Genomic DNA, 24,954 nt, shown 5'->3' with positions numbered 1-24,954 from the left:
TCGTGCTTACATTCTTTCATTCATGTGATAAAAAGCAGCCATCGCAACGAAGAGAAAGTCGTGGAAATGGCTTTGCTGGATCACAAATCTTACAGATTTGAGAAGACTCAACCAGCCCAATCAGCCCGGTCACAGGTCTTGGGGTTTCTACATGTTTTTGGGTAAGTGCATGCCAGCACCTGCAAGGTATAAAAGTATGGAGCCTCCACATGTGGCTTCTTCAACACCCTGATGCAGAAGATCCAGCTTAATTATCACAAAACATACTACACATACTGTAGTCCCTCCATGTATTTGTATCATGACTGCAAGGGTTAAGGCACATTTAGCCAACCCCTGCAATTATTTTTCCAATTTGATCAAAATCGGAAAAATACTTGATGAAACTGAAATTTGACCAATTCAGAAGCACAATTATGAGTTCAAATAAAACTGTGAGTGGGACACGAAGTGGAAATAAGCACCATTGTCTTTTTTTTTTTTTGACTAATTATTTAAAGCTACTGACCACTACAGAAATGGTCATAAACTGATCACATTTACCGATGAGAAATAAAACTTAAGATATTTATTCATTTATTATTACTAATTCCATGTAATTCCCAAATTAAAGAAGGTTACATCGGCCAAAATAACTACAATCAAACTGTGCGATCCTGGTTAGAGTGAGTTGATCATGTGCTGCAATTTCAGTGCAAAAATATGCTTGCCTAGTGTGTGTGTGTGTGTGTTCATTTATTTCAGTGTGAATGCACTTGAGCGTGCTGTTGAATGGTGGAGAATAGGCTCTGGTTCCCCTGCTGAAAGCCTGTTGGATGCCATTGTGATGGCACACCACTGAGTGTGTGTCTCATGTGTGTGTGGTGGAGGTGGTGGGGGAGATGGGACTAAGTCTATCAGGACCCCCGCACATGAAAGGTAAACTGGAGCCGCTAATCGCAGTGCTGACACAAGGAGGTTCAGAAGGGCGGCCACTTAGAAAAGAAAGGCAGGAGAGCCGGGACCCTGGCAGCGTCAATAGGGCTCAGCACAACTGACCACATTACAGGAACAAACACACACGGCAGAACAGACACACAAACTTGGTGGTCTCGGCTAGTCGCTGCATGCTCTTTGGTGTGGACTTCACCGATGGTGGGTCGAGTGTATGAATGTGTGTGTGTATGTGTTCATGTGCATGTAATACTTCTCCAAAAGACTGTATTCATTTTCTTTGATATCTTTTTACAAATTCTGTGGAGACAGTCCGGCTTTGCCAAACAATGTCTCTGAATAAAGTGTTTCATGTCTTTTCTTTCTTTAAGAAAAAAATGAATAAGTGATTGAACTCCTAAATTACACACTCTGAGGGACAAGGTGGCTGACGCCGGCAAGATAACAAGGTTCAGTAGAACATCAGAGGCAAAAATGCAGGTGAGAGCGAAGAAATAAATAAAGCAAAGCGTTACAAAATTAATACAAGTTCAGGGACATATTTGGCAATTAAGGCTAAAATGTCTGCTCATGCGGAATGATGAAGGGAAACAGAAAGACGGTATGCATGAGAGAGGGAGAGGGCAGGCTGAGAGTGGCACCAGGGAGAGGGGGGGAATGGGGGAGATAGCCTGGCCGCAGGAGGAGTGGAAGCACAGGGGAGAGAAAGCGCGAGGCAGATTGGACAAATGACAGCCCCCCTCGAAGGTAGTGTTGTGCACTCCCTTCTCTCTTCCCTCTTTCTCATCTCTTAATGCTTATTTTCATCACTTTGCTTAAAATATTGATAATCAATTAGCACTACGTCTGTTTTGCTACAGAATCTGTGTCACGGTCTATCACTCTGTCAGAGCCAATTCGCCGCTCATTCAAAGTTCATTTTTCCTTGGCGGCTCTGTGCCTTTGGAGGAGTCATTACGCGGGGAACATAGCCCGGGGTGCAATCACCTATTCTCTTTCATTACTGGGGAGATGGAGAAGGTGAGAGAGATTATTAGAACTTTGGAATGATCACAAAGCACCACGCCGCCTGTCAGATCCCCCCTACGTGTAATTCATCTGGCCTCACTGCCTCCCCCTACCCCCTTCCCTTCTCCCCTCCCTCACCCCTCTATCCCTCCTCCCCCAGCCTCAGCCAGGGGTTTGGCCACAGACATTATTCATGAACATCTGCAGCGCGCTGAATATTCCACAGCCTCCGCCGTGATGAAAAGGGAGCTGCCCCTTTGACTTGAAAATTAACATGCCGGCACAGAGATTATGGACGCGCCGTTTCATTCCAAGCCGAGCTGGGCCACGCAGAGACCCGCCGAGATGATGGTACGGGCTGGGCTGGGCTGGGCGAGGCAGAATAAACGGGACAGGAAATGATTTTACTTCAAAGTAATGAAAGTGATCATGGTGCAGGTGCACAAACACGAACCGCCACGGATACAAACACACACACACACACACACACATATTCAAATCAGACATTCCTAGTAGAGTTGTGATATGGTTGCATCAGTGGCAGATTTACAACTCTCTACAGTCACTTGAGACTGAAGTCTCCAACTCCAGAGGTAATCATTATGTCAGGTACGATTTCATTGACATAATCGCAGCGATCAAGTGCTCTGATCAATGTGAGTAGGGCTAAGCTGAAACAGTTATCTCCCTGTACAAGATAATAAAAAGCAAAATTTGAATTTTAGTACTTGAATTACTTTCTCGATTAATTGTCAGAAAATAGTGAAAAGTGCCTGATATAATAAATAAAACAGTCTAAAACTCAAATGATGAAGTTTACGATCATCACACGGAGAAGCTTCAAATCCTCACATTCGAGAAGCTGGAAAGAGAAATATTTTGCTATTTCGATTATCAAAATTGCAGATAATTTTTCTGTTGATTGATTAATCAAATAATGGTTGTAGCTCTATTTCAAAGACTGTTGGTAAACCTGGAGCAAAGCTAGAACGTTTTCCTCGTAAACATCTCACTGCACCCTCTCACCTCAGTGTATCTCTTTCATTCATTCTCTCCTGGGCGTCTCTACATGAAAGCCCAGCCGGAGAATGGAGACTCTTCCTCTCTCTCACCAGGAGCACCACTGATGGAGAGAAGCCAAGCCTAATTTGAATAAGAAGCAAAGATTTAAAGGATAAGTCAAATTATTAATAATCCTATTTTCCTAGATTTTGCATAATGACAAATCGATTATGTTTCAAACTGTGCCCCTTACTGAAGAGTTTTACGTACCTCTCCAAACCCACTGGACCAACATTTCTCCAAAAACACAATTTATAAACAGTCTTGAAAATCTGATGAAGATGCACACTATCATGAGACCTTCCTACACTTGCAGCTGTCGAACACTTCATTATATTCTGATTCAGCATTAATGTCACATCAGATAGAGAGGGAAAAAAAGCACAACAACTGGCAAAACAAAAATTGCTGTTTCACAATTATGACTAAGAATTTCAAATCAACCTGCTCACAGTAATTACATGCACATTATAAAAAAACAGTGTATACTGTAAACACAAGGGAATCCCCAATGTGGGTGTCCACTACATCTATAATCTAAATTGTCAGTTATTCCCCTGAAAAAACTATTACTTACAAATTATATTACATATTTTGCAGTTCATAGTGGATTTTAAATTCATAAATACATGATACATGATTTTGGATATGGGCATTCCAATTGAATAAAAATAAATGTTTTTTAATGTGTTGAGAAGACGTGTTTCAGTCATTTCTTTGGGTTCAGCTGTTGGAGACTGGACCTCTAAAGTAAACGTCTACACTCCCTCAGACCACACAATTTGTACATGATCCCTTGACATGATGCCAAAGACTGGGAGACGAGGGAATTCCCTGTTTGAAAATAAGTGGAAATTAACTTTCAATAACTAAATAATAGTCGTCCCATATAGCAGCAGACATCAGGGGAATATCAGAAGAACATCTTTACTATCATCACAAGGTATTTCATGTCTGTAGGCAGACAGCATGTGGAAATAAACAGTGGGTGATTTGTCAAACATAAGCAAGAACCATGAAAATATGATAAAACAAACAATACAAAGATCAAAATCGGGTGTGTACAGTATGACTACCTCTGTATTTTTCGATTCCTTACGTCTTATGTCAGCTATAAACATCTCTAACTACACTCAGCAGTGTTTCCACCAGAGTAAATATAGCAAGATACACAATGGAGACAGAGAAAAAGAAGGAGGAAAGAGAAAAGAGCAAGAAATATAAGCAGACAGACGTACTGTAAAGAGAAAAAGAAGGGGAGAAAATACACTTTAATGCTTCTGAAAAGGGGAGCAGTTGGAGGGTTCTGACACGAGCTGGAGCGGGACTTTGCGCTGCCTCTTGTTGATTGTAAATGGCAGAGCAAGTTTACTCTGGCAGTTGGAGCCAAAATGGAGTCTGACAGCTTTGTCAGGGAGTTTGAGCGGCTCAGTGGCAGGGCAGGAATCGGGATGATTCCATCCCTTTCATCTCCAAATCGCCGATGTACGCTCGTGAAACCTCCATGGCAATATGAAAAAAAAAAAAAAGGGAAAAGAAAACCAGCCTGGCATAGTTTGGGGATGACAAGCGATTTTTCGAAACACTTGTCAAAATAGAACAGAGAAATAAATAAAAAAAAGAATGAGAAAAATGGCAGACCAAAGTCTGAAAGAACTGGATGCAGAACAAACATGTCAGGAGATGTTAGCACTCTCTCCAAAAAACACCAATATAATAAACCTAGCACTCAGTCCCACCTTTCCTCTCTCTTCCTCTCTTTGTAAATGATTCTACAAGATACTGCTGCATTACAACCCACTCAAGATCTTGCCCTCTGTGTTTCCTGACTGCAGCCTCTACATTATTCTGGCCATTTCTGCAACCTTTGGCGCTATATGAGACTCTTGTTTCTTTTATAACTGGCCTAAAAATATGAATACTGGCAGCAACTTTACATGCACTCCAGCCCTATTTATCTTCACTTTTCCTTTCATAAACAGTCCTCTCCCAAAACTCTTTCCTTTTCTTAGGGAGAGTCTGAGAAGAGACAGCTAAGAAACGTAAAGACAAGTCTATAGCATGTGTTTGAGAGAAGGGATTGACAGAATAAAGGAAGCCTTACTAGCACTGCTTTGTACTGTTACACTCCCATAGCTTTATCCCTCTGATCCCTCTACCTCTATCTGCTTGCCTTTTTTTTTTTTCTTTTTCAATTTACAGGATTTGTTTCTGTGTGTCTGACAGCGAGGAGGATGAGGTATAAAATTAATCTTTATCCCGGTTTTGTTGTGTTTCCTCCTCCTTGACAATGCATGTCAGTAATTAGCCGGCCAGTTTGGTTCCAGGCTTTTCAGTGGGTGCCTCCGTTTGCCAACTTTCGCCTTTTGTTCTTGCCACACAATACCGCCCACTCGCCCTCGGTGTCTCTCTCCCTCTCTCTCCTCTCTGCTCCCCGCCTCACACCCACACAGGGCGTTACACAATCTATCCAAATGTGCTTCACTTTAAAACCCCATTACTTAGCCCCTGTTGTTTTGTTCAACACAATTAAAAGAACAGGCCCTTCATGAGAATTCAGAGAGCCTCGCTCATTCACTCCCTCCCCTCTCTCCTTCACTCTCTCCTCTTCTGTGGTTCAGCGTTGGCCGAGGAGTTACTGTGAACAGGCCAGCTTAGTTCCCCTAATTCCCTGGGTTTTGTTTGCATATAGGCTTAGTTTGGCTCCATTTGAAACTACTCAATGCCATGCTTCATCCCCTGGCTGTAACCAGACCAGTGAGCAACTTTAAAGATCGGTCAGCCAAATGAAAACAGGGAAGTCCACACACACACACACACACACACACACACACACACACACACACACACACACACACACACACACACACACACACACACACACACACACACACACACACACACACAGCTGAAGAACTCTGCAAGGTTAAAGGGCACTAGCATTGTTATCTCTGTAAGTACTGACACACTTCAAAAGGGTGAAAAACTCAAAGGCTTTTTCAGTAATGACTACCTGGTCAGGCATTGGCAGAGGGTCCAGTGATAATTTTAGGTTCTGGCCTTCCACACGAGCGTGTACGCCCTGCAGACTGGGCTTAGTTCAAAAGAAAGTCAGGTAAATAAGAGACAAGGCTACTGGTCAGTAATGACCACAAGGTCACTGTCAGGGAGGTGTCAAGAAGGAATAGAAATGTCTAATCTCAGGTATTGTTGGATTCAGAGAATTAAACCTAAAGGATTAAAGTCTAAATTAACTACATCTCTCATGAGGTTTGCATGCAGAACTGGAATGACCACTCACTCAAAAATACACAAAATTGACTTTTTAGAATTCAGAATCTAGCGGATTAATCATTTAGTCGATTGACAGAAAACTAATCGGCAACTATTCTGATAATGATAAACCAAACATTTGCTGGCTCCAGCTTCTCCAATGTGAGGATTTGCTGCCTTTCTTAGTCTTATGTTATACTAAACTACTAAGTTCCTATAATCAATAATGAATTTGAAGCCAGAGACCCTGCCATTAGTTTACTGAATCTTTTTTGGCTTAATATGGCAATTGAGCTTAACATTGTGTTAAACTACAAAATATAAATGCTCTTCAAAAACCACATCCATTAAAATTGAAGGCCAATAAATGAATCTCTTTCTACCAAACTGAAGACAGCTGGTGTTGTTTTTACAACAATGATGCAAAACTCAGTGACTAATATCTAATTAAAAACTTTCTTCGCTTCACACTGTACAGTTTTCAAACCACAAAGAGCTTATTTGATTATGTTTAACATTTACTCAGCACAATACGCCAGCACAAATTAAAGCAATCAACTTAATGTGAGGTCATTGTGCTTCTAGTTAAATGCCTTAATGGAATTATGTCATGAAGTTTACCAACACCAGCTGAGCCTGCTGTGCCTGAATACAGGAGACACACGCAGGCCTGTGTTGAGCCAGTGGTCTCTGTCTTTGTTACAGAGTGGAGAGGAGGTCAACCCTGCCCACAAAATGACATGTGTGAGGCTCTGGGAGTTGTCTCAAGTTGCAGACAGCTCTGTAATTCGCACTGGACAAGACTTTTAAGAACAAACATGCATAATGGCTTTAAAGTGCAGCAGGAAACTGTTTAGTCGTGTGGACACGTGTTTCTTTTGGCAAACAGAAGCCAGAGGAAATACAATCACTCAAATATACTCCATGAAATGCTGTGTATAATCAGCTATATTTAGACTTATCATTAACATTCATAATCAGACATTTGAGCCATGTTGACTGTTGCATCACAGTCCACAAACTAAGTTAATTAACTCAAACTCTGACACCTGACAATCAACGCTACAGTGTGTTCAACAGCCAAAGTGAGATGCAGTGATGCCGCATGCAGTATGCCTTAGCTGTGATTCTCCTCACTGGCTGAGAGGTCTGTAATGTGGTTATAAAACTAAGGTTTAACTCATTTGCACCGAGGAGCTAATAGCACTTGAACATCAGTGAGGACGCCAACAATTGCTTGTATTAATCATTTGACCATTTGCAATCAAGCCACCCTGCTCAAGCTTACCACTTAATCAAGTTAATTAATAAAACAATCCTTTCTTAATAGGGTAATACCAGATCTATATATTATTATTATTATTATTATTTGATGAATTATGCATAAGAGCTAGTATTGTTTAGGGGAAGGTTTTAATTGTTGTGACTGTTAATTTTCACAGTTATCTAAACTGCACCATTGGTGTAGGTTAGGAAAAAAGGCAGAGTTATGTTAATGGTTGAGATTTGTGTTTTTCAGTCTATATAACAGCTACTACAACACACACACACACACACACACACACACTTCCCTGTTTGTGTTCATATGTTCATGTCACTCTCTGTGTGAGCTGATATAGATTTTTCTTTAAAACTCCTCAATAATGAATTCAAGCCCCCCTAAAACAGTAAGATAGGAGTGCAGAACTGGCTTAAAACCACTAATTACATCAGCGCTGAAAGGAAATCATTGATCAACGGCATTATGGGAAATTAAACTGTCCCCCAAAACTGGATCAAAGTGAATGAAGTGGCTTAGTGTGGTTTCACTGGGGCTCTGCAGACGGGAGACAGGATTATCACCCCAGGAAACACACACACACACACACACACACACACACACACACACACACACACACACACACACACACACACACACACACACACACACACACACACACACACACACCTCATTAAGACGATACAGTAGTATGCTACAGGACTTATATGATGCACACACACGATTTCTTTTCAAGGCCGTGGCTGTTCACAGTTGCATACAAAACCATATCTGCTGACTCTGGCCAAATTGGGCCACATCAGTCAATGCCAAACCATGATAAACACTTCCTTAACTTGCTCTCTATTAGAACAATTACTTTAACAAACTGTTCTACACAAAAATAACCGTTTTATAATGTGAGTCCTGGCCTAATGTGAGCAGGCCCCATGTCCTGGACCTGTGGAGGGGTCCACTGGGGGAATGAATAAAAGAAAGGGGCCCCTGCTGGTTCATCTGGCCATCTATTGGTGCCCCGAGACCGTCGTAATCTGTTTCCCCCGTCCCACCAGCACCACCACTGGCCCCTTAGGGCTCCCAGCCTGCTGCTAGGGGACCCCTTCATGTGTAATTAACAGTTCCCAAGCTGCAACACACGCAAACATACACAGGGCGGTGATTAGGTTTACATGGCCTGCAATTTTTCCGATATTAACTCGATTAAGATAATTAAGTAAATTTGCCATGTACTGAGTTTGTTCTGATAATTAATATTGCTCTAATTTCAGTCACATTATTAAAGGATATTTGATTCTTGTATACACCTTAATCCAGCTACTACAGTAGCAACGAGACTTTGAATTCTGGAGGGAAACAGTGATGTTGTAATGTATTACAGAGGGGAAATCTTCACCTTACCGGCTACTGAACAATTACCTGCTCCAGTTAGGGGTTAAATCCCTTGCTCATGGGCGTTTCAATGGAACGTGGAGACCTCTTAAACCTTTAACGTGTTTACCGGGCCATTTACCAAACAGCAACACAAGACACCGCTCCATAAACAACCTGTGTTAACTGAAATGTCTTTTTCAGTACTGTTATTAACATCATAACATCAATATGGCTGAGCTTTGTTAAAATGGTGGGACGAGCTAAAACTCGTGAACACTTTAAGAGAAAAACATTTTGCCTTTGTAGACAATCACTGTGAGTGTATTCGACTTGTAGCAGCAACACATTTATGTATGCTCAAAGGGCACTGCATTACATTTAGACCATGTTTGGACCATCTTTCCCACAGCATTATAAAATAAGTGATCAGATATGTTATCCTAAATCTTGGAGCCTGACACACAGGAAGCTGGACAAACCAGAAACCTACGAGGAGATGATGAGGACTACGTTATGAACACCGCCATTTTGAAAGGGAAATTGTGTTCTCTGGTTCTGACTGTATAAAAATTGAACCAATCAGCTGCAAAGGGATTCTTGTCATTACCAAATGACATTGCGCCTAACCACAATGAGCAAGATGGAGTTTGTGGGAAGGCTTTGTAAGACAAATGATAACCCAGAAAATATGAACTAAAATTTAAAGTCCCTTGGCAATTCCAGTTAAATACAATGCTTGCACTCTCTTGGATCAAATTCTACAATTACCATCACAACTTAATTAGTATGAAGGAAGTTTTCACAGTAAGTAACCAAGTTGTTAGTCTTAGTTTCATTTCCAAAAGCATCTGTGTGAATTCACAAAAAAGAAAAAAGTTTTTCACTCATAAGAACTGTTTGCTCTCAGTATCAAAACACAAGTGTTGGATACACGAACACAATCACCAGTAAACAAAACAACCTACAGGTACACAGTTCTTATAGTTGCAGCCAGTTGTCTGTTACTGAAAGCTCTAAAAACTCAGTCTCAACAAAGGCAGAGAGCAGCCCTCACTAAGACACAGCAAGCTGCCACATAGTACAAAGTTAGCTACATCAACTCCACTTGTACTTACATTGTGCCCCAATCTACTTACACTGGCAAATCCAGAGCTTACATTACACTGAAATAAGCAGCGGATATTGGCAGAATGGGCTTACCCCGGCATTGTTTTAACTGGGCTTTTCTGAGGGAATTTTCTGGCCTACTGTTTAAGAAAGAAAATATTGAGGACAAAAATAAAGTAGTTGTTGTTGGCCACCGTCTTCAGGAGAAGGAGTTCAGGGGGATTCAGGGGGGTGTTAAGATGATTTGTAGGCCTTTTCTCCTATCAGATCATCTAAAATGTGAGTGATTACACCGGTAATCAGCTGCAAGCTGACACTGGCACAGTCTGTGTTTAAGAGATAAAGGGCGAGAGACAGAGTTAAGAATGGAGAGAGAGAGAGAGAGAGAGAGAGAGAGAGAGAGGTAGAGAATGAGAGACCTGAGAGAGAGACAACAGAAAGGAGGAGGAGAGGAAGAAGAAGGTGGCAGATTATTTCTCAATATTATCACATGCCAGGATGGCCATTCTCCCTCTCCTTCAGCTTTTCTTTCTTTCTCTCTCTCTCTCTCTCTCTCTCTCTCTCTCTCTCTCTCTCATACACTCCTTCTATTCACAGATCCATTTGTGCTTGGCCAAACAAATAGCTGACACTGCCTCATCAAAGCTTTGGATTGGCAGCCTGGGCCAAGTGGGGCTGTTGACAAGCGAGGGCAGTGAAAGCAGAGGAGGAGGAGGAGGAGGAGAGGAAAGAGCAAGACAGAAAGAGAGACAACAGAAATCCCTGCCGTAATTCCCCAAGCTGTAATCCACTGGGTTTAATGGTGTGTGTGTGTGTGTGTGTGTGTGTGTGTGTGTGTGTGTGTGTGTGGGGATTATATATTTATCATCAATGCTCATCCTTGCTCTCATACTGGTGTGTGTGTGTATATGTGTGTGTGAGGAGAAAAGCCAGCTTGTATAGAAAGCCCAACAATGCCGGCTGAGGGATTTAAACCCTCGCTCTCCATCATATAACCACATATCCTGGCCAATTCAGAATAACGACTAGCCTATTCACTGCGGCTGATCCCACCGATTAGTCCTGATCTGGAGACACCCCCCAACACACACACACACACACACACACACACACACACACACACACACTCATACACTCCTCCTCGCCTTTACCTCTTGTCAAACATACTGTACATTTTGTCAAAATTGAGGATCCCGTTGTTACTGTGTGTCCATCTCTCTCTCTCTCATGAAACATCTGTTTGTGAACTGGTCCCAGCAGGAGTAATCAAGACTCCCATAAGCTTTTGAAAGTACATAAACTCTATCAACCCAAGGTCAAAGGTCATACCTGGTTCTGTAAAACCCTGGCAGACTTTAACGCAGAACAGAGATTTAAAGGTTTGTCACTATTACAAATAAGATTACACATCTAATTCACTACTGCAGCTCAACTAATCTCAGATCGAGAGATTGTACATTGATCACATACATCTCTCAAACACACAAACACACCCACACACACAACAAGGTTAAAGGGACCGAGCAGACCAGAGGTTGAGAGTACTGGTGCTGGCAGAGCAAAACAGTGTGCATTTCCACAGACAATAATGACAGGTGATGCCAGTGAGGTAAACCCACACCTGTCTGCTTTCCAAGGGACACTGTTCATTCAAGCCTTTTTTTCAGGATTAGGCTGCATTCAGACTGACAAAAACGGCTGTTATTCATTTGAATGAGGCAAGACAAAAATGCATGGTCGTCCGTCAAAAAAAGTTGTTACGTCATCCAGCAAACACGTACAACAGTGCATTCCGGGTAGATTACTTTGTAACATGAACGCCGCATTTCTACGGTTTACCTCGCGATTGCCTCTACAAAATATAACTTTACAGAGCAGTAAAATCCTTCCTCATAATATTATAAAACACTGTGCCGTGTTTTGACGTCTGATACGCCTTCATACTCATCAATCTATTACTCAAACTGGACGTCCTGATTTTTATTTCATTGTCTCACTGGCATCTGAAACAACACGCCCCTACCAACGCAGCCCTGTGCATTGCTTAAACACAGGGCTGTTTTCTGACTCCTCAGTGGAGACTTGGTGATATTAAGTTCTATTGTAAAAGGTTTTGACATGACTCTTTTGAATGTTAACTGACCAAAACAAAAAACAAAAACAAAAATGTTGATCTTCCTTACTTATGATAACTGAGAAAAACATGAAAAGAAATGAAAAACTGATTTTAGTCATTTAATACAAAACGTTGGATTGAATAAATGCCTGATTTCGATCATTTAGACCGTAAGCAAGACTATTTTTCACTTCCATCAAAGATGAACTCCCCTTTTGGTGTTTTAGGAACTTTGGTCAGCTCAAAACTCAACAGACGACTCATGGCTGTTGTGACCTTTCAGGTATGCGACTGTCACTATTACCGCTAGACCACTAGTGAAGCCTGGATCTGGCGTCTAGATAGCTAAAACAGGGCCACAAAGCCACAGATCAAGACAGGTTTATTCTGAGTATGAACAGAGCTGATGGCATCAATCTCTGCACTGGAGTCTGCAGCCTGGATTGGCTTTGGCTTTGTCCATTGGCTCTAAAAGGACATCAATCAAACTGAGCGAGACAGATTAGCCTTTGGTAACAAGGAATGATGTTCAAGACATCAGAAAAACATACTTTCACCATCAGCAGATACAGGCCCGGACATCTTTCTTTTAAGCCAACACACTCTAATTCATGGCGCACAGACACTCACACAAATGTGCATTTACTGAACATGTGTCCTGCAGATGTAGTAGCTATGAAAAAGGCCCTGTTCTGTGTATATGAGGGAGAGGGAGGGAGAGAGAGGGAGGGAGGGGAACATGGAGAGACAAGAAATACCTGAAGAATGCAAATATATGAGCAGAAGAAAGAAGGGAAATTAAATGAACATTAATTCTCCCACAGCAATTCCCTCTTCTCAGCACGAGGAGATGAAAGAGGAGCAATGTACTTTCTAATATTTATTTCTCCTAAAACACACGGCTGGAGTTCTGGTCTGGGAGACGGATTGGGAGATGGGGCCCTGGTCGGGAGGAGACGGGTACCCAGGGGCCCCTTATTGCCTGGTTTACTAATTAGGCAGAAATATGCAAGATTGAGCCAATGGAGGATTAATTAACTGTTTATTTCTCTTCACCCCTCTATTAGAGCCACTAGGTTTGGGCAGAGGGATGCAGTGGGAGAGAGGAAGAAAGAAGAAAGTATTGGGTGCGGCGTCTTGGACAAATGAACAATTTACATGGGTGTAAATGTGTGTGTGTGCATGCATGCGTGTGGCCTACTGTAAATAATGTGGCAGTGCCGCCCTTTTGAATGAGCGAGGGTGGATGTCTCTGTCATCAGCCCCCTGTGCCACACAGAGGAGGGCTGTTTGAGTTGTTATGTCTGAGTGTGGATAGCACATGCCACGCCAAGACTGAACGAAAAAGACATGAAGGGACAGTGAAGGTAGAAGGGAAGAGGAGGCGTAGACATTTGAAGACAGGAGACATACGCACCAAGAATACAGTATGTGTTGGGAAGAAATTACCACATAGAATTACGTCTGCCACTGCCACTACAGACTCAATCTGAACACATTTAAACAAATGTTTAGGTTAATTAATCATGATCAGAAATAACACCCTACGACAAATAGGTAGTCTGTGTGAGCGTTGAAGTTATTCAGTCTCGAACTGGTTATGACAAAGACTTCTGCAAAAAATAGCATTACAGTTTTTGTCCAGCCTCCACAGTCTGGATGTGAAGCTGCTGTAGCCTGCATTACTTGCTAGCTTACGATTGTAAATCAACAAACTCGCAATCCATGATTTCTTACATTGTTTTCAGAAAAACCCCCGCCTGTTTACTTCCGCCTACATCCCGGATTCATCTATACTGTGAGTCTTAAGACTCTCTGAGAAAGGAAGCAGAAGATTGAGAGTGGGAGACAGAAGCATGTAACAGGAGAGAGAGCAGAGAAATAATAAGCTGAGTGTGTGTGTTAGTTGGGGCAGGGTAACAGCGCAATCTGTACAAAATTAGGACTCCATTAGAAGTTTGAAACAACTCATGACTTCCATCTGTTCCTGAGGCCTGGAACGTGAGATTGGAGACGACAGGTGTCTAAATGTTTATCAGCCATGCTGCGTTTATTCCTGTGTCTCTGAGTTAGGAGGAAAAATGACCCACACTAATCTAATTCAAACTAACATCCACTTTGAAAGGTTGCTGGTGTGGCAGGAATAAAACACATGCTGTTCAAAACCATTGCAGTCAGTACAATATGTGCCTTGGCATGTAGAATTTAACTCTTCATGCCCTGTGAGTGGAGACACAAATGTTAGCACGTGCATGCACACACGCTAATGCTAATCAATCTTACAAAAGAAGGTCAAAATATATAACTCGGGGTACACTTTAAATAATCAGCGTGTTAAAAGTATGTTGACACCAAATTAATTCCAGATCTGAAATAAGTAATATGTTAATAACAAGTATAAGTTATTCCAGTCCAAAGAACTGGGACTGTTTGGCTTCGATTAACATTCAATTGTATATCTAGAGCCAAAATTAAGAAGGATGTGTGTGGCTGTAGCTGATTTTTCAGCCCTAGAATCTGTTGGTCTTTCAGTATTGTAACATTGCAGTTGTTTTGCAAACGTTGACTTACAGAATCAATGTGTTATTTTCTGCACCAACTTATTTGAAACTAAAACAACTACTTTTTGCTCCCTAAGTATAGATTAGAAACATAATCACAGAACCAACTTCATAGCACACTGGTATATAGGTGTCAGGTGTATGATGACTGAAGGCTTGGCTCCAGATGCCACTGCGTTCAGCATCGGTTCTGCTAGCTTCATAAACAACAACATTTGGTCTTTCCTGAGCTGTTTTTTTTTTATTTACAAGACAAATCATTAAATATAAAATTAGGTTAAGTCAAGACAGGCACTACAAAGTGCTAGATAAATAAAACATAAGAATAATCTAAAAATAATGTGCAAATGTCTTTGTTTACGTATGCCTGTTATTGCAATTAGATACAAGGCTACTGGCTAATGCCAGGTATCACACAATAGTGCCACAAAATGCATACACATATACAAGTGCCATTAAACAGTTTCATTGGTTACAGCTATTGGCTAACAGACTGACATTTAACTGAAGTCTCTGCTGTGTCTTCTCTCTGTAGTGATGTACAGAGACAACTTACTTATCACTCCGATGGTTGTATATTATTGTTTTTTGATTTAGTTTAATCTTTCTATATTTGACCATTTACTGACATTGTTGTTATTTGCACCAGTGAAGCACGCTGTTTTGAAAGGTGTTTTAGAAATAAAGTTCACATACAACATTCTCTGCGCCACAAATTGGACTTGAAAGAGCGTATTATAAACTGTAGGCTGATCGGGACACACGAGTCCAAATGCCCTCTTACAAAAAAGTGCCTCCACCTAATGAACATATGCTTGCATCTGTCAATCTTGTCATGTCTCCCTACACATGCAGCCTCTCTTCTCTAATCTCATTTAACACACAGAGCCACAAAGGCCGCTGCAGATCACTAGCAGAGCACAGCCACTTCAGGTCTGCGCCCATATTAATAAATGCTAGTGCAGAAAGCAACCATGGACTGCAGACATGCTTGTTGATAAATTGTTGCTTGTTGATATTTCCTTATATCATCTCTGTAGGTGATGCTGTTTAGCTGCTAAATCGATTGGTCGAATAGTGGTAGCACATTAGCATATGAGCAGTTCACGATTGATTTTATATAACATCTGAATTAAGCAAAATGTCACTATCTAAAATCAAACCAATACGAAGCCACAACCCATGTTACGGAAAGATATATTCACCAACTGAGTAATTTAGCACTGGAATGAGTTTTTCCCCTAAAATGAAAACAAAGCAGAAAAATTAATTATGTGAAATCATTTTACATCTGGAAAACACTTAATATAGTTACACTATGTTATAGATAGTGTAGATATGAAAAGAGTCATTGTTGCACCTTATTTCTGTTAAGCAGTTATCTTCATATGGTAAAAAATTAGTGGGTTCAACCAAATTTCATTTTAGCCTGGTTAAAAGGGGTTAAAGTTCTTCTTCTTCTCTTTTGTTGTTTAGAGGCAGTTGGCAAACTATTACCACTACCCTCTAGATTTGGGGTTAAAGTTAACAACGTCACACAAATCGGCCACGTAGTGTCACTCCCACACCGCTGCACAACCCTGCGTTAATCGCAGCAACTGCCGGAGTTGGTCTGAAAGCAGTCTAACCTGTACTGGTCACAATGCAAAAATGTAGTCTGAAGCGTTGCCAGAGCATTTAACAGGAGAGGTACATGTAAGTGAACATTGGGAAGTAAACCAAGAGAAGAACAGTTAATGTTGGAGTTAAGCTTGGCATGATTAAACTGGTCTTGAGTCAGGACTTAAACATTAATGTCCATGACAGTCATCTCATTTCTCAAGCCCATGAGATCATCTCAAGTTATTTTATCAGTATCTGCTGTAAGATATCAGCCGGTGCCATTAAATCTACTCGCTTTATCATAATCTTCACCTGCCACGCCGACGCTTTAACCCCTACCTTTCCCTAACCTGTAAATCAGCCCCATTCCCGCGATCCACCTCCACATTTCAACCCCCTGGGGGAAGCAATCGCTCACTGTTGAGATATTTTTACACAGATTTGTTGCGAATTTGTTGCTTTCCAGTGGAAAAAGTAAATGTAATAATGAGGGGGTGAAATTCATTAAACATGTGTATGAAATACTTTTCAAGTGCGAGAAGATTCATGGGGATGTTCATACGGCGCATAATCATGCCTCCGTCTGCTCAGCCTGCAATGGCATAAAACATTTAATCTGGGATGAACACTTTCTGTCGCTTTCTCTCTCTCTTTGGACCCTCTCCCTCTAAACGCCCCCCCTCTTTCCTCCCTCCCGCTCCCCTCTATCTTCCTTTCTCTCTCTCGGTCTCTCTCTGTGACTGCCAGAAACCACAATCATAAAATTATTAAAATGCTGTTTGGCTGCCATTAATCAGTGGTGGTGATAAATCCTTGTGTGGGAAGTGACAGAGCATTAGTCACATACCTCTTGGCCTCAACAGACAGAGAATAATGAGCCACGAGCCGGACCGGGTCAATCATAAACTCATCAAATGCGTCATTTAATTTCTTCATTTAGACAAACAGAATTTGTTTATGGGAAAGATATCAGGTGTTGTGGAATGAGAAACGGCGCTGAAACGCTGGTACATTAATCAGGCCTTGATTACACGCGACTCTGCGGTTGTTTATCCTAATTTCATTCATTTCCATCAACAAAGCAAACACAGACGAACACAGCCATTAGTGATGGTTGGGGATGGCACAATTACAGCCTCGTATTAAATAAAGTGATGATGAATGGTCCAATACAAACTAAAACAAAGAGGTTTTTATTACTTCAATTCCATCCCAGCCCTCGCCTTCCTGTGTGTGTCTGTGGAGCATTGCTGGTGCTAAAGGAGAGAAGAAGCCGTTTCAACTTTACTACAAGAGGCCAGATTGATGAGAGAAGAAAGGATAAATGAAGAAAACTAAAAACTTTGACAGAAGTATTGACTCCTCTGAAAAGACCATTGGTTATATATGATTGCACAAGATAGCCTTCCGTTACAGTTACATTTCTAATTGAAATCAGTGGGTGAGCTTGTTATAGACGGAGGTAAACCTCACCAGAAACACATACAAACACACATATACTCCATTAACCTTCATACGCACTGGCTGTACACACAAACACTGGAGCATACTTGCACACACACCCCACAGAAGCTGATAAAGATGAAAAAAGTGACAGCAAAGTCAGTTTTTTTTTGATCATGTGAGGCTTCAAGAAGCTAACCAGTGTGTTTGCAGCTTGTTGATGCAGTCCAGCGGGCAGGCTACAGAACTGCTCGGGGTGTCTGCCTTTTTCTCCGTACTGCTGTCGACTGTTAGCAGTACGGAGCAGCATCCAACACTGCTTTAAACAGAGACGTAAAATGAACCATGTTTAATCGCTTAATGTTACATTTATTTCCACAATATCAAAATTACTGCATTTAACGGTTCCTAAACATTTCAAAAGTGAATGCAGAAGTGCTCAGTCAGCTTTATATGTAGCCCAGGAAACCTTAAAGCAATCGTTGAACATTCACAAAGGAAATACGCTGATTCGCTTTTGGTTCCCAGCCGAGGAATATTCTGGCACATAACCCTGTTTACACTTCAGTTTCTGTACAGATAAAAAAAAAAGAAGAGATAGAACATGTTAATTGATGAGCTTTAGAGGTGCTGGTAGTCAGATATTGTTACCTTCGGACAGAACCAGGCTAGATGTTTCCCCTTGTTTCCAGCTTTTATGCTAAGCTAAGCGGCATTATATTCAAATGACAGACCTGAGAGCGGTATCAATCCTCTCATCCAACTCTCAGCAAGAAAGTGAATAACTGCATTTCCCAAAATGTCGAACTACTTCTTTAAGGTACTGAAGATGAGAAAAATGATTCAAACACAAACAAAACAGGGACACACTTGTAAAAATATTGCTCCACAGAGCCACTAGTGGTTAAAAACTCTACAGGGCATCTTTAAGCCAATATGGCTCACTAAATACAGACTTATAAACCATTTTATTGACCTTGCTGTGTTTAGAACATGGTAACCACATTTATATATCATTCACATAAACATTAATTCGGTGTCTTGCTCAAGGACACTTTAACATGCTGTTAGGAGGAACTGGGAATCAAACCATCAACCTCACAATTCCCCGCTCTAATGTCCGAGCTGCTGGCCCCCTCCACCCACTGTACTATTAAATCAAGCATTCCTCCATTTGTCACATGAAGCACTGCAAGCAATCGCAGGTGTCGCTGCCACATCATTCATCCCATTTGTCTGCATTTACATCTTCCATTTCCTGTGACTCCATCATGTATGGATGTAGCACAACAGCTGAGCTGCACATTAAGGTATCATGAAGTAAAGTATGTGTAACAAAGGACTTGAGATTCATTGAGAATTGAGAATCATTTTAGCAAATGCGTCAGTGTCTATAATTAGGAAATATTTCATTTGCAGACTAAGTGACATCAAACAAGCCTTGGAGTTGTTGCCCGTTACAGTAATACAACCAATCAATTCAATCACCTAAAGAGCCATCAGAAGAATCCAATGTGATTAGTGTACGAAGGCCAAGGTTGCTGCAGCTACCCATCCTGGTCCATCTATGACAGGAAGACTGAACAGCCATCCATCCATTTCCTATACCTGCTTATTCTTATTCAGGGTCGCAAGGGGGCTGGGGCTTGTCCCAGCATGCACTGGGTGAAAGGCAGGGAAACATCCTGGACAAGCTGCCAGTCTATCACAGCACATAGAGAAACACATTCACACCTGCATGTTTCTGGGCTGTGGGAGTGAACAAGAGCACAACGAAGCACAGATAAATGTTCAGTCTATTGCCAATTGAATATTTTTAGGCTGATTTAAAACAAAAAGATAAGTTTAATGAAAATTCCACACAGGTGTATCATTTAAATAATTATGAGACTTCTAAAACCAACTGCATCAGTGATGATTTAGGTATACCCTATAAAAGGGGAAGAATACTACTGCAAATGATCATATTTTGTATTCAGTATTTATCAATTTAGATCACTTTGTTAAGATCTGTTCTCATTTTTACATTAAAGGGTCTTTTCTGTTGATTCCTGTCAAAAAAAGCAACATTAAATCTACCTAGATTCAATGTTGTAATACAATAAAATATGAAAACCTGAAATACTAAAAAGACGGAAAATATTTGGTTCCTGTGAGCCACAGAAGCACTGTAAAGTCCCTCTGATTCTATGACATAAACTCACTGATTGCACTTAACTGCAATCCATTTATGTCTATTCCAGGGCCAATCAGACAGCTACATCCATTAAACCCATGTAGCAACATTTACAAACACACAAAACCGAAGAGATGATCTAATCCTAAAAACCAGAGGATGTCACAGGACAACTTGTTAAAAGATTTCTATCTCTTCCCCGCCTTTCCCTCGCAGAGGTGCCGCAGCAACAAAATCTTTTCCAGCAATAACTTCCACATGGCGAGAATTCAATAGTACTGTTGTTAGCAGTATAGACCGCCTTTACTCTCTCCTTCTCATATCTCTCCCTCTGCATTCTTTGCATTCAGCCTCCCTCTCCACCCCCTCGCGAAAAAAGCCTTGAGCGCCTGCCAGCGGTCCAAGGTAATTAAATTACTTAGCAAAGTTTACTTAACAGTAAATGGTTAGCAAAATTTAAGGTGATTGCAAATTTGCTTTCATTCCACTTCAATGGCTGGCCTGTTTAAGGCTCGCCTGCAAATAATTAGCACATACATTTGCATCAAAATCGTTTATACCATATGTTGCAAAATTATGGAAAGCAGCAAATTAAAAATATTCTTTTTCTGTTATGGAAATGGCTACACGTTGAGAGGAGAGAGAGAGAGAAGCAGAGAGAGAGGGAGGGAGGAGGGAAAGATATCACCATGTGTCTCCAAACACCGACAACAAGGAGAGAAAAGGGAGGGCGGCGCAAAAATGATTCAGTTTGGATTTGAACATACTCATAACAGTCTTTTTCAAGAGCTCACCAGATGCTGTTTGAAATCTGCCCACAGAAGAAAAACAAAGCCTTCTCAATCTCTCTCTCTCTTTCACACACACATACACATAATCAGAGAGTTTCCTCTAAGTGGTTCTCTCTAGTACAGTATATATTGTTCACTAAGGCAAGGCAAGGAGAGTTGTACACTAATATGACAAGTACTTTTTACACCCGAGACCCTCAATCTCAGGAAAAAGATAACTATTACTGGAATAAGGATAACTGACAACACAATATGAAAACATGAATTCTAACTAAATAAAAACACATACACCACCTACTCATGCATCCAAGTAATTGATTTTAGGACTGCAACTAATGATTCATACACTAATTGATCTATGAAATGTAAGAAAATGGTGAAAATTTCCCAAGGAGACGTCTTCAAATGTCTTGTTTTGTCCAACCAACAGTCGAAAACCCAATTTACAATGATATAAAACTGAGAAAAGCAGCAAATTCCCACATGTGAGAAGCTGGAACCAGAAAGTGTTCAGCATTATTGCTTTCAAAAATTACCTAAAAGACTAATCGATCATCAAAATAGCTGACAATTCATTAATCAATTAATCGTTTCAGCTCTAGTTGATTCACTCATTTCAATTAGGGCCGCAACTACCACTTTTTTTTAAATTATCAATGAATCTGTCGATTATTTTCTTGATTAATGGTCACAAAATAATTAAACATGTCCATCACAATTTCTAAAAGGCCTAAGTTAACATATCGAAATTTCTTGTTTTGTCAGAATAACAGTCTAAAACCAAAAGATATTTTGTTTAATATCATAGAAGACTAAGAAAACCAGCCAATATTCACATTTATGAAGCTGGAACCAGTTTATTTTTGGCATTTATCTACATTAATCGCTTATCAAAACAGATAATTAATAGTAACTACAATTAATAGTTTATACATTTTCTGTTGATTAACTATAATAAACTGATCGTCTAATTTTAATGACAAATTGGTAAAACAGTTTCTGTAACATGTTTTGTAACTACAGCATTGGAAGGTGGGAGGATGAGCAGGGTAAGGGTATCACAAGAGAAACCCAGGGTGCAGCAGGACCTGTGTTTATTATACCCATAAAACAAACCAAAAATCAATTGTACATAAAACTCTGATCCATGCGGTCCTTAGGTCACTCGGCCCGCCCTGCCATTGACAGACACCTTTGAACTGGAGGGTTTATTTCTTACTGAAATGAATGAAATCCTCTTGTAGGTGCAGAGGACCACAGAGATCCATCTCAAACACATCCTTTCTTTAAACTCATGTGTTTAAAGCATGAACAGACTTCTTTTTGAGAGGGTCAGAGCAACAACTTGAGGCACGGGCTCTTAATATGAGGTATGGCTCTCTGACTGAGCTCGGCAGACCCTTCCATCCATCCATCCACCCCTCTCATCTGGAGGTCAGTCGGTCTGCCACCAGTGTCAATCTGCGACTAAGTGAGCGGCAGGGGCTGTTTGATAAAAGCTTATTCAGGTATTTGTGTCCTGTGTAACTGGAGGCCCCACGCTCGCTCTCTCTCTCTGTGAGACATAATTACGACTGTTGACTGGAACAGTGAGGTAATGGCACATAAATCCAGCTGATCAATGGTTACAGAGACTAAATTACAGGACACCCCTGTGCCATTATCCTCCCAGAGGACAACAGGAGACACATTCCTGCACAGACGCAAAGGGGATTTCTGTTGTGCAACTGTTCGTTTATTTGAATATAATGGAAGCTATGGCGTTACATTTCTAGCTTTATGCTTGAACATTTCAGCTAACGAAAAGAAGAGAGAAAAAAAGGAAACCAAAATGAGTATCAAACTAAATCCCTACAAAGCTAACCTGGAAGCATCTCTGCTGATTTGTTAAGTTGAGGTTTTTAAAACTGGTGTTTTAGTGCTGCAGGGTAAACATTAGCAAATCTTCTCTACGGACCAGGCTGTTTTAATCATTAAACTACGCGAGTCATGATTAGTTGTTTTATTCTCACCCTGTCTTTCTGCTCTTTCTGATCTCTGACCGGACCTTTACTGTTAAATCAAAAAATCCAAATTCAACAGCAGTAATCCTGCAAGACAAAACAGTACATTAAAAAAACAAGAATCCCTGAACCTCACAACAAAATAATTGTATTTTTTTTTTTTTTTTAAATAAAAAAAAAGCTGTCATCAAGTTGTTTACCATCTTTTGGCTCAAAAATCCCCTATTCTCATTAAAGCAAAAGCCCTCATTTCAGTTCAAACAGTCAAGTGGCGTGCTGCTGTTGTTGTGACAGTAACACATTTAGCAAAGAGAACATGTAGGTAGGAGTTATTACTGGGTAATTCCCTTGTGTTTCTACAGAGAAATCCCCTTTGAGATGAAGGCCACCGCTGACTGGTGTTTGTGACAATCACCTTAGTCGTGACAAACAAAAAGAGGTGCTACGACCAGAGTGACGGCGATATGATGAAGATGGATAATGTGTGATAACTGTAATTCGCTGCCTAACAAATGCTGAGCTGCATTCCAGCGATGGCTGCTAAATCTTAAGGAGATGACAATGAAAGTACAGAAGTGGCAGAGAGAAAATTGGAAGAATGAGAATGAAGGAAAACAAGTTTATAGAGGAGAAACTATGCAGAAAGGCCAGGGGAATAAAGAAGGAGTCTTGGGCCATGTAAAGAACAAGGTCTAGTCTCAGTCTCCCCATCCCTGTCACCTCTTATCCTGGCAGAACAAAGGGCGGCAGCCTCCTAAATGTGGCGCATTAGCCCTTTAGTTCCAGAGGGGGTAAGGTGACACCCTCCATGTATGTGGTCTGTTCAGCACACATCTGTCAGGGCCTAAGGGGGTGGGCTGGAGCGGTGGGAGGGATGGCGGGTACTGGATGCACAAGGAGGACGGAGGAAAGAAGCTCGAGAGAAAGGGTGTGTGTGTGTGTGTGTGTGTGTGTTTCTTCAGGACCCCTGCTGCGACAGAGAAGCCTAATACCCCTTATTTACTGTGGAAGAATTAGTCCTATCGCATGATGTTGCTAAGCTTGGCTGCACCCCCCCCCCCCCCCCCCAATTGCCTCTTTCTGTCGTTCACTCAATCAGAGAGCAGATATAAACAGGCAGAAAAACAGAAAAACTTGCAGACACAAACAAGAGAGACACACTCCGACAGACATGCTCATAACCCAACATGTATAATCACAGACCTGCAGAAAAGGCAGAGACATACGTCTGGCAGTCCTTAAAATCAAGTTAAACTATGCGTCCTGGTGGACCAGTGGTCTATGATGCTTTACACATCATGTAACCGCAACAAACCTTTTCATTCGACCCAATGTCCCTCAATGTTCTGATTATCATCTCCTCTCAACTCTCTTAAAAACGCCAGAAAAAACTTTGTAAAAAGGATTCAAAGGGACACTTTCATAATTAGTTTTTCTTGACTTTAGGATTGATCAATATTCATGGAATTTTTTAAACTAGTTAGTAAATTAGTGACACGCATTCATATAGAGGAAGAAGGGTTTGCTATTAGAGAGTTATTGATATCAAGAGTACTTAAATACTACACTTTTCGCTACAATTTCACTTAAAGTTGAATGAGAGTCACCAGTGCCAGGAAATGAGTTAAAGCTAAATAATGTATATTTTCTATGCCATAATATGCACACTTTCTCAATTCTCAATTATTGCAACAAATGGGAGATTCAATGTCTTATCATGGTTTTATAAAAAATACCAATCAAGCCCATATTTGCTTAAAAAGCTGACATAAACACGCACACACATTCAAGTTATATTTTATAACCTGAACTTAAAAATAACACATAAAATGTTTCAATCAAAACATATTTCCTAAAATTGCTTTATTTTGCTGAATATTAGCTGTTAATGGCATTGCATGTTAGGAGATAAATTTTGTTTAATGTGTCATATTTATCCACTTTAAATAAAGAGACTAATTTAATCCAATATACTAAAATTGTAGGTCAGGTTTTCTGTGCAGCAGCACAGGGACTTCTTTTGGACTCTATTTTAGACCTTTAGAACCAAAAAATACTGCTGGGAATGCAGTAGTCAATGTTGTAATTTTAATTAAGTAGCTTAAGTTATAAACCAAACCAAAAATCACAAATGAGAACATCCAACTCCAGCCAGGTGTCAAACTTAGACAAACCAATAGAGGAAGTTAATTCAGACCAGTGAACCCCTGCCAAGTTCAAGCCTCTGAT

General features: G+C 40.8%; 1 protein-coding gene across 1 annotated transcript in view; it reads right to left on the bottom strand.

Moving 5' to 3' along the window:
- Positions 1-24,954, bottom strand: part of rsrc1 (arginine/serine-rich coiled-coil 1) — a 111,871-nt gene that overhangs the window by 29,825 nt on the left and 57,092 nt on the right. The gene's annotated exons all lie outside the window — the stretch shown is intronic.

Source organism: Enoplosus armatus, chromosome 5, assembly GCF_043641665.1.
Source record: "Enoplosus armatus isolate fEnoArm2 chromosome 5, fEnoArm2.hap1, whole genome shotgun sequence".
Lineage (NCBI taxonomy): Eukaryota > Metazoa > Chordata > Actinopteri > Centrarchiformes > Enoplosidae > Enoplosus > Enoplosus armatus.
The sequence above is the reverse complement of the archived record's forward strand: the minus strand, read 5'-3'. Positions and strand labels throughout refer to the sequence as shown.